At 39.9% G+C, this 12,775-nt stretch overlaps 1 long non-coding RNA gene across 2 annotated transcripts; it reads left to right on the top strand.

Moving 5' to 3' along the window:
• Positions 1-1,562: 1,562 nt before the first annotated feature.
• Positions 1,563-11,324, top strand: LOC26534103 (uncharacterized). 2 transcript variants are annotated; one of them, XR_004470465.1, is made up of 3 exons: positions 1,563-1,750; positions 6,471-6,605; positions 10,774-11,324. It is a non-coding gene; the product is annotated as an uncharacterized lncRNA (long non-coding RNA). The 2 variants fall into 2 exon arrangements; XR_004470466.1 differs by lacking the exon at positions 10,774-11,324 and adding an exon at positions 8,340-8,694.
• Positions 11,325-12,775: the final 1,451 nt, after the last annotated feature.

Genomic DNA, 12,775 nt, shown 5'->3' with positions numbered 1-12,775 from the left:
TCCTGATTGTTTTCTTAGAAAACTTGTTTTTAATTGACCAAAAGTGACCGTTAAAATGCTTTTGTCGTTGCGCCGCGGAATTCCCAAAGACCGCGTTGGTGGAATGCCGCAGAGGGGGGTTAAAGGTGACTAAGCACCAGGTGGAAGCACGTCTGAAGGTAAGCCCGTGACCATCCATCCACGAAACTATTTGCCTTAATTCCGCCAATGTCGGGACAGCCCCGGGATGCGGGTGGGCATGGCACCCGAAGGGGTTAGTGGGTCTGGGACCCGGCCAAGTATGGCCATTCAAGTTTAGAGACAGGCTATTATCATAGCCAAGAGTGTGCTGGCGACAATTTTATTTAATTGGATTCTATGCGATTCTCGAGAGCGTGTTTAATTGGGCAGAAATGCAAACACACCGTGGCAGGCAAAAATATTGGCGGTATTTGGCTAAAAAGGTAGTAATTATGCACCTCAAAGGGGGTTTTATTTCCCCTAAGTTGGGTTCTTTTTTTTTTTTAGTCTAATTTTCATTGATGGAATGAAACCAATAAGAAAATATTACTGGTACTGGGGATTTTTTATTTTGTTTTGAAACAGTGGAAATGAAACGGAGTACAAAAGTTCCCTTATTGGTGCTTTGTTCCGCATTCCGCTTATTGGGGGAACGTTGGGAATTTTCAAAAGATTTTTTAAGGGCTTTAAAATATTTCCTTAATAATAAGGAATATTATAATATATTTATTAAGCATCTAAACAGCCAATTCCTTACGAAAAACACAAGCTGTGCTCAGTACTCGCTCACAAAAAAGTGTTTGGATGTTTAAAAATAAAATATTATGATATTGGAAAATATTAAGGAAATATTTTAAAGCCCTTAAAAAATAATTGTGAGTGATTATTGTGCATAATTTTTGTTCCTCGATAAGATTTGGATGTTCCAGTGGACTTTTTTGTAGAGCCTGGCCTCTGGTTCAATGGTTTTGGTGGTGTTTTCTCATACCCTCTGTCTCTTATTTGCATTCGAGCGCCTGACAATGGGCACATTCGCTGTCCTTGGCACCAATCAGCACTCTCGGATGAGCGGAATATTTGAAATATGCCTCCCACTCGAATGTGAGACGAAGAAACGAAAATATTTAGAATAAGTGGTAACAATATTGAATTAATTACATATCGATAGTTCCCCAAGTCTGTCGATATTTAAATGTTTACATTAAGTGATGAAGAAGAAGAATCGGAAGCCGCTAAATAAAGAAGCAGATCAAATGTACACACAATTGGCATAAGAAACTACAGTTTTAAGTTGTTGTGAACCAAAAAGAAGAAACCTGTGGACAGGCGTTTGGGGCAGCCTTTGCCCAGGCTTGTTGCAGGGGCGCGTCGGCCTCCAGTATCTCCAGGGCTTGCGGAATTCAATGCCAAACATGTGATCATTTCTCCAACCAAAGAAGAAGCTCGAAGAATCGACTGGCGTGAGTAGCCAACACTTTTGGCAGCATTTAACGTAAATGTGGGTAAAACACAATCAGAGATACGAATGTTATATTGCATTCCATTGAATAGATGATAAGCTTCCGATGTACGATTCTAGGTAGAACACTTTGGATTGCCTTGAGGCCGAAGATGTCGACAGCGGCTGCAGGCCAAGGCCTGTCTTAGCCACTTGTAAGCAGTTTAAACTGATAAATGGATTGATTATTGATGGTATCTAAAGGGCAGCTGATGGAAACTTGTGCACACATCTATGTTTTCGACGGATTGGGTAAGTTCTGGCCACAGAGCAAGCTTGAACCATGGGAAAAACCTCCCAAAGGAGCTAGCGAAGTACAAGATCATTTCTACAGCAGCATATCCAACGGATTGGCTTAACATCTTGCAAATTGTACTGAATTCTAACGGACCTTGGATCGAAAACAGCCACAATGGAAGACGTTCTTAGTGTTTTGGTCGATGGAAAGCTTACAGTACAGTTCTGGGATGTGTTCAGCGGAATTTTGGATGAAAAAAGTTCAGATTTCACAACGGCTAGGACTCTGTTTGGTCGGTCCCAGCTGAATGGCGCATGGTTCAGACCATTTGGCGACGTAGCACCTGGCATGGCACTGTACTTTGAGCAGGAAGGAGCATGTTCGATAGAGCACCGATAAATGAAGGCCCACCTACAATCTGAAGGCATGCTGGACCTCTTCTGAGGCTCCTTGGGGCCCAGCTCTCGAGCTTCTTGTGTGCTTTGGAGCCACCCATCAGTCCAGTGGATTGCTGGATGTATCTCTCTGTGAGCAGGGGCATTCAATTGTTCGCTTTCTATGCTACTTTCCTACGGCTCTAACGAGTGTACTTCATTCCAGCGCCAATTAGGTCTCTTTAAGTCATCGGAAAATGTAAATTTCTGCCTTGGGCCGTGGCCCTAAAAGAAAGCTCCTTCAGTGGCAACCATCAGCATCAGCAGCATCATCCATAGCCAGGCCATATCCGAATGCACTCAAGCATATAGAGCCATAAACACAGGCAAGCAATGACCACACATAAACGATGGACCAGGGTCACCCCAAACAATGAGGCCATAAGGAAGAAAGAACCCAGCGCTCCTCCACGCACTCTTCTTTGCACAATCAAATGGAAATAATTGTGGTGGCAGTGGCAGTGGCAGTGGCAAGACGAAGTGCTCTGCCGCATTGTGCTGGACCATACTCGTCGCACTCATTGAAGTGTTGATGCATCCAGCGGCCTATTGATGTGGCAGTGGCAGTGGCAGCAACAGTGGACAGTGGTTGCACTTCCCCGTACTCCCTCCCTCCCTCCCATGCCCAAATCAATGATTTCTTTATTGAGCCCAGATCGGAGAACTCCACTGGGAGACCGAAGAGAACTCTGCCAATTAGTACGTCTATCATTGTCGACAAGAGCAAGGGCATTTGAACAAAAGGGATTTTGCGGTTAGTTAGTGGCTTTGCTTAGGCATCGACAGGGGCTAAGCAGGCCCTGGCCGGACATCAGGTGATGGGGGGAGCCCGAATGATTATGAATAAGAGACCGCAGCAAGGAGGTCGTCCCCTGACGGGTAGGCTCTTCCAACTACCATCTCGGGCGCCGGAGGGTCGCCTGATGTGCAACCCCTTCTATGGCCTGGGCTTAAGAATTCTTTCCAAACAATTAAGCGCAGCCTTCGCTATGGGAAATGCCGACACACTCGACTCAAACCCGAAAAACGCAAAAAACACAAAAAACACACAAAATGAGACACGAAGGGGAGAGATTCTAAAGGAATTTCTCAAGTGTTTCTCTGTCGCTACGAGTTATGCAAATTTTTTCAAGTCTGCAAACAGAAAATATAAAAAAAACAGCAAGTACTCGTCGGGTTGGAATGAAATCTAACCGAAAAGTAACAATCACTTGTACAGAGCTGTGGCTCTGTGGCGAAGCGTATGCCACTTGTGCACAGTACAGTTACTGTCATTTGAATGCCGACTCAAAGGCGGGCCCGGGCCCGAGCGCGGCGAGTCGAAGCCGCGATACCCTTTACAAAGGGTGGAACCGAGGCTAGATGCCGAGACAGATGGTCAGTTGGTAAGTCAACCACCACCATCAGCCCTGAGTCCCGAGCCCCGAGCCCTGAGCTCTTCAGGCTCAGCTCTCGTCTCGTCATTCAGTCAGTCATTCAGTCAGTGGTCTCTGGCTCAGGTCCCCCGGCAAATATGACAGTTCACTCGCGGCATCTTGAACCCTCATTGTGGCCGGGCCGCACTTTTTGGGGGTTGCTCGCTCGGCCAGACCCCCCCTCTGACTCTCTCCGACTGTGTGCCGTTCAATAGACACAGTTTACCGATTGACGGTGTAACGGTGTGACGGTGACGGTGACAGCACTGGTGACGGGTACAGTTTGTGCATTGATACTGTTGTGGTGGTCGTGCCACTTGGGTGCCGCCACCGCCTCACAAGGGCGGCTCGTTGTAGTCGTAACCGGGCACGAGGGTTACCCAATGAGATATCAATAGGAAAAGTGACGGAAAGGTCTAGTCTTTGGTTTAGCCACAAGAAAGTAGAGTTTTCAATGCCCCTAATATAGCCCAAAACTATCCAAAATGTGGTTGTGTCTGTACTCTTCAGGCAACCCTCGCCTCAGGCCAGTCAGATAAAATTTCTTCTGTTTGCTACCCCCTGGCACAAGGGCTGTGTCTGTGTGGAGTGTGTGTTTCGGCTGGATTTAAGCGTTAAGTGGTTATATTGAAAATATTGTATTTACATCAGTAGGTGATTACACACACACACACACACACACACAGAGAGAGAGAGAGAGCCTTTAGATGACTCACCCGGGAAACGGCGGCCTCAACGAAGGATATTGATAATTTCATTAGACCATTGACCGGAGCCCAGAGATGAGCATAATTGCTGCTGAAATATTTGAAAGGTGTAATCAGGGTCTTCCATTACGACGGCTGAGCAGGAGTGGGTGGGAGGGAGGGTTGGCCCAGGACCTTATCTGCGGCTTGACTTTGATGGATGCCCAGGGGAAGGGGGGGACGCGAAGAGCTAGAAAGTTGACAAGGCTCTTGAAATACAATTATAGTTCGTGGAGGGTGCGGCTCTTCCTTTTGATTGATGGCAAATTCGGTTTCCACTATTTCATTGTTGGTCAAATTTAAAGCAAACATCCTCAAGCCAACTTCATAAACTGTCTCGGTTCGCCACCTCCCCCCTGCCCCCCTGCCCCCCTACCACACCGCGCAAAAAAGTTCATTAAGTGAGTCGAAAAGTTCGCGGTCCTGTTTCCCCTCTTGGAAACCCCATAAAATAGGCGATGACTCGAAAGACCTACAACCACAAAAAAGGGCCCGCAAAAAAGGGGGAAGCCGACTCTTGTGGGGCAGGAGGAGGGGCAGCAGGAGGACTGACGGGTGAGGGCGCAAGGATATTAATGATTTCGCGCTTGAATTGCAATTGCAACAGCAATGTAATAACAATATATCCATCCACCAACACACACACATACACACACACATAGACACACGCACTGCGGTCGAGCTGTCAATTTTTTTCGACAACAAAAAACTGCGAACTACATAAAAAAGTGCGCGTACGAGTGGGAAGCCCCTGGCAGCGCCATGGGGTTTCCCATTCCCCTCCCCCCACCCCCTCCCCCTTGACCGTTCGGCGCGTTGCCAACGCAATGACAATGCAGTATCAGGATACATATACATATATATCACTGCACTTTTCAGTCGAGGAAGCCCGCGACGTACGTATGCACGTGTACAGTGCGTGTCGTGAGTGTAGGCCGAAGGTCGAGAGTCGAAACAGAGATCAAAGGGCTTATAATTTGCTAAATACAACAATGAATAAATAAATATTAAAGAAATTTAAATAATAATATAAAAATTATTGCTTATTTTTATTATTATTTTATTTGTATTATTGGTACAATAATTTAAATTTATTTATAAAAGAAAATAGTTTTGAAATTAAATTTTATAAAACTCCAAACAAAAAATATTAAAAATTTGTATAATAATTAAAATTTGTTTATACAAAAATTATTAAAAATTTAAAGTAAATTTTTAAAGATTAATTTTAAAAAACTCTTAAAAAGGGATTAAAATATATATTAATATATTAAAATAGTTTTAGTTGTAAATGGTAGCAAATCGGTAAGAAAAAAAAACACAAAAAAAGTTACGCTGTATTCTTAAATGCGCCTGCATGACTTTTTCAACTTTGATTTTTTTTAAATTTAAAAATTGTTTTTTTTTTGTTATAATTTGCTTACTAAAGTGCTCCCACCAAAGTCCTTAATTTCAGTTATTGATTAAAAAAATATAATGCATATAAAATTAATATATATATAAAATATAATATACATATATATAAAATATAATATACATATATATAAAAAAAAAATAAAATAAAAAAAAATAATAATAATTTCTTAAATGAATAACATTCAAACCCACTTGTCAATGCACTCATGAAACGTTCTGTATGTCAGGCCGTTTTTTGTGTGTTTTTTTCATGTTTTTTCCCGAGTTGATCCGGACTTTTGATGGTCATCTCTTTGCATCCCCTCAATTTGGTTGCTTTGTTGGCATTTTATGCACATTTGTGTTTGTTTGCCAAATGATTTGCACAAAAAAAATTTGTTTTTCGGATTGCATATTGGACAAAATCAATGGAACGAGGGGAGGGGAGGGGAGTGGACAGGGGGGCGGTGTTTGAACCATCAAGTTTTTTTTACATGAAAAATTAATTGAGTTTTTTTCTAGTTGACTGCATTTTTAATGAAATCGTTAGGGTTTGCTTGTGCTCCGTGCGGCACTGCACTGGTAGATTTTTTTATTTGTACGGTCATTGCTGCGGAGATAATGCTCTGGGGATAATGCCATACTAAAGAGCCCATTCTCTTCAAAATATATTGGTTATTTTTCTGCAATTATTTGCACAGTTGTTTGATCCAACACACTCTCTCTCTCTCTCTCTCGCTCTAGATCCCGCTCCCAATGAGACTCTCCAATGGACTCTATAAGAAGGAACCGATAAGCGGGCCATAACATGTCACCCAGCCATCAGCCGCGGAAACCTGTCGAAGAGCGAGCCTCTCTGTGTTTTATAGCCACTCAAAGGTAATGGAAAAGGGCAGACTTGAGCCCCATAAAACCCCCCAAAAAGCCACAGAATTTCGAGCAAAGGAATGCAATTAGTAGAGCCAAGGGGAAAATCTTTCCAGGAAATAAAGTGTTCTCCAAAGAAAGACATAATTGCCACACCAAAAAAAAAAAGAGAAAATGAAATCGTAAAAATTATTACAAGAACGAAGCCACCCAAAAAAAAAATTAAATTAAAATTTATAGAGGTAAACAAGAGCTAAAAAGAAGGCAATTAAGTTGAGGCCCAAAAGAGAGGGGGGGGAGGAGAGATAGTTTGTTGAAAAAAATCTATGATCTACAACAGAATTAGCCCCAAAATAATGGAAACTGTTCCCGGAATGAATGGATCGCCGATCTTCAATCAAAATGTGAAATGAAATGTTTTTAATGTAGTTTTAAAAACTTATAATTAATGTGAAACGAACTTTTTATCACCACAACTTGATCTACATTTTGATGGATATGCTTCCCCCATCCCCCCCCTCTCCATTCCCCGTCCCATTCCGATCCCAGCCGATCCAAGAAGAAGGTGCCATAAAGCGTTGGGTTTTTGGTAATTTATTAGCTTTTGACCATTTGACCATTTGACCACTCGTTGGCTGTAGTTTGTCTTTCTCGGTTTACTGATCATCAAACCGATCAAAAGTGTGAGGCGGCCCCTGCGTGCTGGCATCTTTGGTCCATTCAAACATCACCGTTTTTTATGTTCCGCCTAAATGTGTGGCAAACTCCATCAAAAGAAAATAAACAGAAACACAAATGGAAATGGAAATATGTAGTAGTTTATAAATTTGTTATGGTTGTTTTTTCGTGTGAGCGCCGAGCACTGCCGTGCACTGGAAATTGATGATCAAAGTCGAGATCTTTAAACGATTGGTTCGACCAACTTGTACGAATCTGTAATAAAAGTGTTGTACGCATAAAACCATTCAATTGGGAGATTTTTTGATGGGATAACAGTATGTCCCTCCCTTTGGGGGAAATATGGAATGGCAGTAAAATACTCGGCTTGGAGAATTTATATATAAATCACTTTGATTTCAACAAAAATGTATTCAAAAAGTCTTTTTAATGCAGCCCATATATAATTAAGATATAAAAGAATTTAAAATATATATTAAACTTAAAGGAATTACATTAAATATAAATATGAAAATATTTTTAATATAAATACGAAAATATTTAATATAAATATAAAAATATTTAATTTAACTATGAAATATATTTAAATTAATTTAACTTTAAATTCAATTAATTAAATATAATTGAAATATATTCATATCTGAAATATATTTCTATTAAATAACATTGAATAAATATTTAACGTTAAATGTGAATAATTAAATTTCGATTCATATAAAATATTAATATTTATAATTATATTAATATAATAACAATAATATTATTAAATTAATATATTTCATTATGAAATATATTTAAATTAAATTACATTAAATAATTACTTAATTTTAAATAAAAATACTACAAATTTCCATGAATATATAAAAAAAATAATTATAATATTTTAAATTAATATATTTCAATATAGAATATATTTAAATTAAATAACACTAAATACTTAATACTTAAATACTTAATTTTAAATGTAAATACTAAAATGTCCAGACCATTTTCCCAGTGTTAAAAAGCACTAATTTCATATTAATAATATATGCCAGTAATATGCAATATTTGATACCAAACCCACAGGCACTACAAATGAACGATTCGTTGGCTCTTTAAAATTGGTTTATCATCATGGCTTTGGAGCTCAGCACGCGACAGTGGACTAGTCCGATCTTTATCTGTGGCCAGTATTTCGGACAGTCATCGGCTACTCCCACATCTTTTGGGGATTGATCGGAGCCAGCGATCAGGGGGGCGCGTGCGCTCCGGCAAACCCCCGCAGAGAGTTCACGAGAGACACATCTTCACATCTCCAGCACATGCCACACTTCATTTGACACGAAACAAAGATGCTGCTGCTGCTGCTGCCTCACTTTTTGTGGGGCTATTAGAGGGAAAAAATGACCCAAAAAAATTGTAGAAAAATACAGAAAAACATGAGGAGCAGGAGAAGGAGGGGGGAAAATAAAGTGCGACCCTGCCACCCAGTGTTGCAGGGCCACAAACTCGACGCGCAATTAAAACTTTTCATGCACATCAACTTTCACTCGAGCGAGAACCCCGCCACCGACTGACTGACTGACAGCGGCAGCGGCTTTGTCCCCCCACACCCCCCTCCCACCCCCCACCACCACCATAGATCCCCCCAGGAATATGTGAAAACATAAAGAAAATAATATTTTTCTAACAACCGACAGGCAATCAGCGAGCGGCAAACAAATTTTCTGTGGAAAGATCTCTTGAAACAAGATGATCTTCGGTGCAGAGGCAGGCAACAGAAAAAGAAACAGAAACAGAAGCTGAGGCTGGGACTGAGGCAGCCCCCACATGTTAGGGCGGCTCATGCCACAAGTCAGCGGCAAGTGTCAAGTGTTTCATGCCACTTGGCGAACGGAAAAACGAAGGAAAGACTGACAAAAAGAAATCCATGTAATGCCGTTCTGTGACAACACTTGAGGCGCTTGCCTCTTGCCTCTTGCCCCGTGCGTGTGCGTGTGTCTGCCTCTACAATAAATCTGAATCTTTTCGGGGATAAGCCCAATGGAGGCTCGGAGATGTTTTTTCCATTCGATCGATAGGGAATTATTTCTACGAATTTATATCAAAGCGTATACGAGTGTACTTCCGGTTGGACTCAGTCTCCATTCAAAAGTCTTTGCATATTTACAAATATCACACAAATAATATATAAATATATATTTTGTCCAGCTTTAAGTTCATTAAGAACCCATAAGCTACCGTTCAGCTCAATCAAATGATAATCACTGAGGGAAAAAACTAACTGTTCCACTGCCGCCGATGGTCCGCTGATGGTTCCATCCCGCCCCAATCATAATAATGCTTTGACTTTATTTCTTTTGTGAGCAGATGTCTCGGTTGCCTCGGGAGACGACCCCATGCGGGGTCTACTATTAGCCCAGCCGCTTATGACGCGATGCCAACGCCATTTGGCCAGGAGAGGAGATCGCAGGCAGCCCCATAATTTCTATGATTATGTTGAGTGCAAAGAGCACACAGCAACGCGATCCACTCTGATCTTTCTTCCACTTGTCTGTCCCTCCGTCTGTGTCTTGGGGTCTCTGTCTCTCTGTTCTCGCCTAATACAACAGACCCGCTAATGCTGATGACGATGACGATGAACACGTGCAGCAGCGACACCCAAACAACAACAGCAACAACAACAACAGCGATCGTTTCCAATAAAGTGCAACTTTGATGACTCTGAACGTTTTATGACAAGATCAGGGTACGGCCTGCCGTGGGTTAACGCAAGAGTTCCTCAAATTGTGGAACAGAACTAGAACATGGAGATATAGAACATCTCAAGGCCCCAAAATTTAGTAATGCCCTCGAATTCTTCATCAATTCTATCCATAAACATGGAACAAACTTTAGGTAAAAAAAATATTGATTAATTTATACAAAAAAAAAAATAATAAATATAGATAATAAAAAAAAAAAATAAAAATAAATATAGATAATATAAAAAATAGAAATAAAATAGAAATAAAATATAAAAACAAATAAGTTTAAATTATTAAAAGCACTTTTATGTAATCTTTTATAAAAAAGTATTAAATTTAAGTAAATAACTGTCTATATGAATTCTTATAATAATATTTTTAAGCTTAAAAAATAAAATATAAAAAAAATATTTCTGGAATAAAGTGGGTTTTCAAGCTAATATTTATTATATATTAGTATTTATATTATTTAATTCTATTTTATTATATGTATTTATATTTTCTATATTTATATTTTTTTATTTTTATATTAATTAATTCTATATTTTTATTTTATATAGATATATATTCTTTTATATTTTAATTTTTTTTATATTTATATTATTTAATTCTATATTTCTGTTTTTTTTTTATTATTTATATTCTTATATTTCTATTTATAATTTTGTATGTTTATATTTGTGTATATCTATATTTCTTGTTTTTATATATGTATATGTATATTGTTTTATATTCATATTTTTATTAACATATATATTTTGTATTTATTTTAGAATCAAAACCTCTGGAAGAACTATTAAAGTTTCACCTGCGAGTCGAAAACACTCTTGAGGAGGCCCTCGTGTGGAGCTGTTGCCCCGGGCCTCTGCTCATCAGGCATTTGGACACAGTGTGACCGACCAACCAACCAACCAACCGACCGACTGGGCGCTTCTGCTGCTGGCTGGCTGGCTGGCTGGCATTTGACATTTGATGGCGTGCGCTTGTCCCATAACCATTTCTTTAAGCTAATAACAACAGCACCAGCAGCGAGCAGCGAGCAGCGAGCAGCAACAATCATAATAAACTTTTCATCTTTTTATGTTATGTTAAATATGATGCTGCCCGTGGATCGCAGAATAGATCGCGCAGAGACGCACATCTGGAGACACTTTGTTAATGGTCTCGCGCGCGTCTCCCCGGCCTCTCGATCGGAGTGTGCCCGCGCCGTGTGTGTGTGTGTGTGTGTGTGCTCCCCCTTATAAGTAGTGCTGGGGTCCCCCTCAACGATGTTTGTTTTTAATGCTACTAAAAACAGTTTTTAAATGCAAATTAATGTAGGCTCTGGTCCAAGTTTTTTCTTCTTGTTCTTCTTTTTTTTTTTATTTGAAGTGTTGACTGACTGACGGACTGACGAGGCGGGGCGGGGAGAGGCCTGTCTTGCCTGTCTATTGCGTCTGTGGTGATCCGATCCGATCCGATCTGTGCTCGCCATGTTTATTTCTTGTTCTTGTCGATTGTTATCTTTATGAAATTTTCAGTCGACTTAATTGCATGCACACACACTCTTTAATGGCTCTTGAAATTGAAAAGGAATGACGAGCAGCCAAAAGGGGAACCAAAAATAGACCAAGAAAAGAAAACCAAGAAGCGGCCACGATTTTACTGCTTATTAAATGTTACTCAAACTTGCATTCGATTCGTTTCACCAAAATATTGAAATATCCATTGCGTTTAAAAACCTTTTCTACTCCTCGTCTGTAAATTATTGCATATGCAAATACACACAAATAAATTGAAAAATCCGTGAAAAGAAAAAAAAAAATCAAAAATACATTTGTAAGTACTTTTGGAAATGCAATGGAAATTCGTTTGTGAGCACGAAGATTGTATGCTCTACACGAAGGATACGTACACAAAAATTATCTAGAAATTTTTAGGAGTTCAAACATCGGTAGTGCCCCCCCACAGGTGTTTTTAATATTTAAATAAATTATTTTAAAATTTTGTATTGGACTTTAAGCCTTTTATATATATTTCAAACACATATTTGTGGCAAATCCATACAGAAATCAATGGGAACCCTAGCCCTTCGGAGGGTATGCAAAAAACAAAGCTCAAATGCCACAATAGAGAAAGCGATTCTATGCCAACAAAAAAACAGAAAAAAAGAAGCATGCAAATCAGTTTTTCTCCTTTCTTTCTTTCAGTGAGACACAACCCATAAAAATCATTCAAGCGGCGCCAGGCTATAAAAAACCAACTCAGATCCAGGAAGGCAACAAAAAGAAAAACGAGGCAAGAATCTTTGGCTCGTTGGCTGGTGCTTAAGCATGTTCCACACCAGACCAGGACCGGGGAGATGCCGAGGCCGAGGACGAGTCTGAGGCTGAGGACGAGGAGGATTGACTTTCGGGTGTCTCTTTGGCGTGTGATTAGCATACGCAGTTTGGCATGACACCCTTTTTTTTTTGGTATTACTTTTGCTGTTGTTGCGAGGCCCTAAGGGGTTGCATTATAGGGCTTATCAACCGACTTTTATTCGTTACACAAGTCATTCCCTTCCTTGGCGCGTTAAAGGCAGTTCCTCTTATTTTTGTTGTTATTTTTTTTCGCGTAATTTATATGTAAAATTGTGTATGCCGAACGGTTTCGGGGGGGTTGGGTAATGCGTGTGTTGTAGCAACCATTTCAGAATCGTTGACATTATGTCAGATAAGTGAAATTACATGTTTTGTCGATTTGTTTACAAGAGAGTTATTTTTATTTGTATTTTTGTTCTTTTTTTTATTTTTT

This window comes from Drosophila pseudoobscura, chromosome X (assembly GCF_009870125.1).
Source record: "Drosophila pseudoobscura strain MV-25-SWS-2005 chromosome X, UCI_Dpse_MV25, whole genome shotgun sequence".
Lineage (NCBI taxonomy): Eukaryota > Metazoa > Arthropoda > Insecta > Diptera > Drosophilidae > Drosophila > Drosophila pseudoobscura.
Note: the sequence above shows the minus strand (reverse complement) of the source record. Positions and strands in the feature narration are given on the sequence as shown.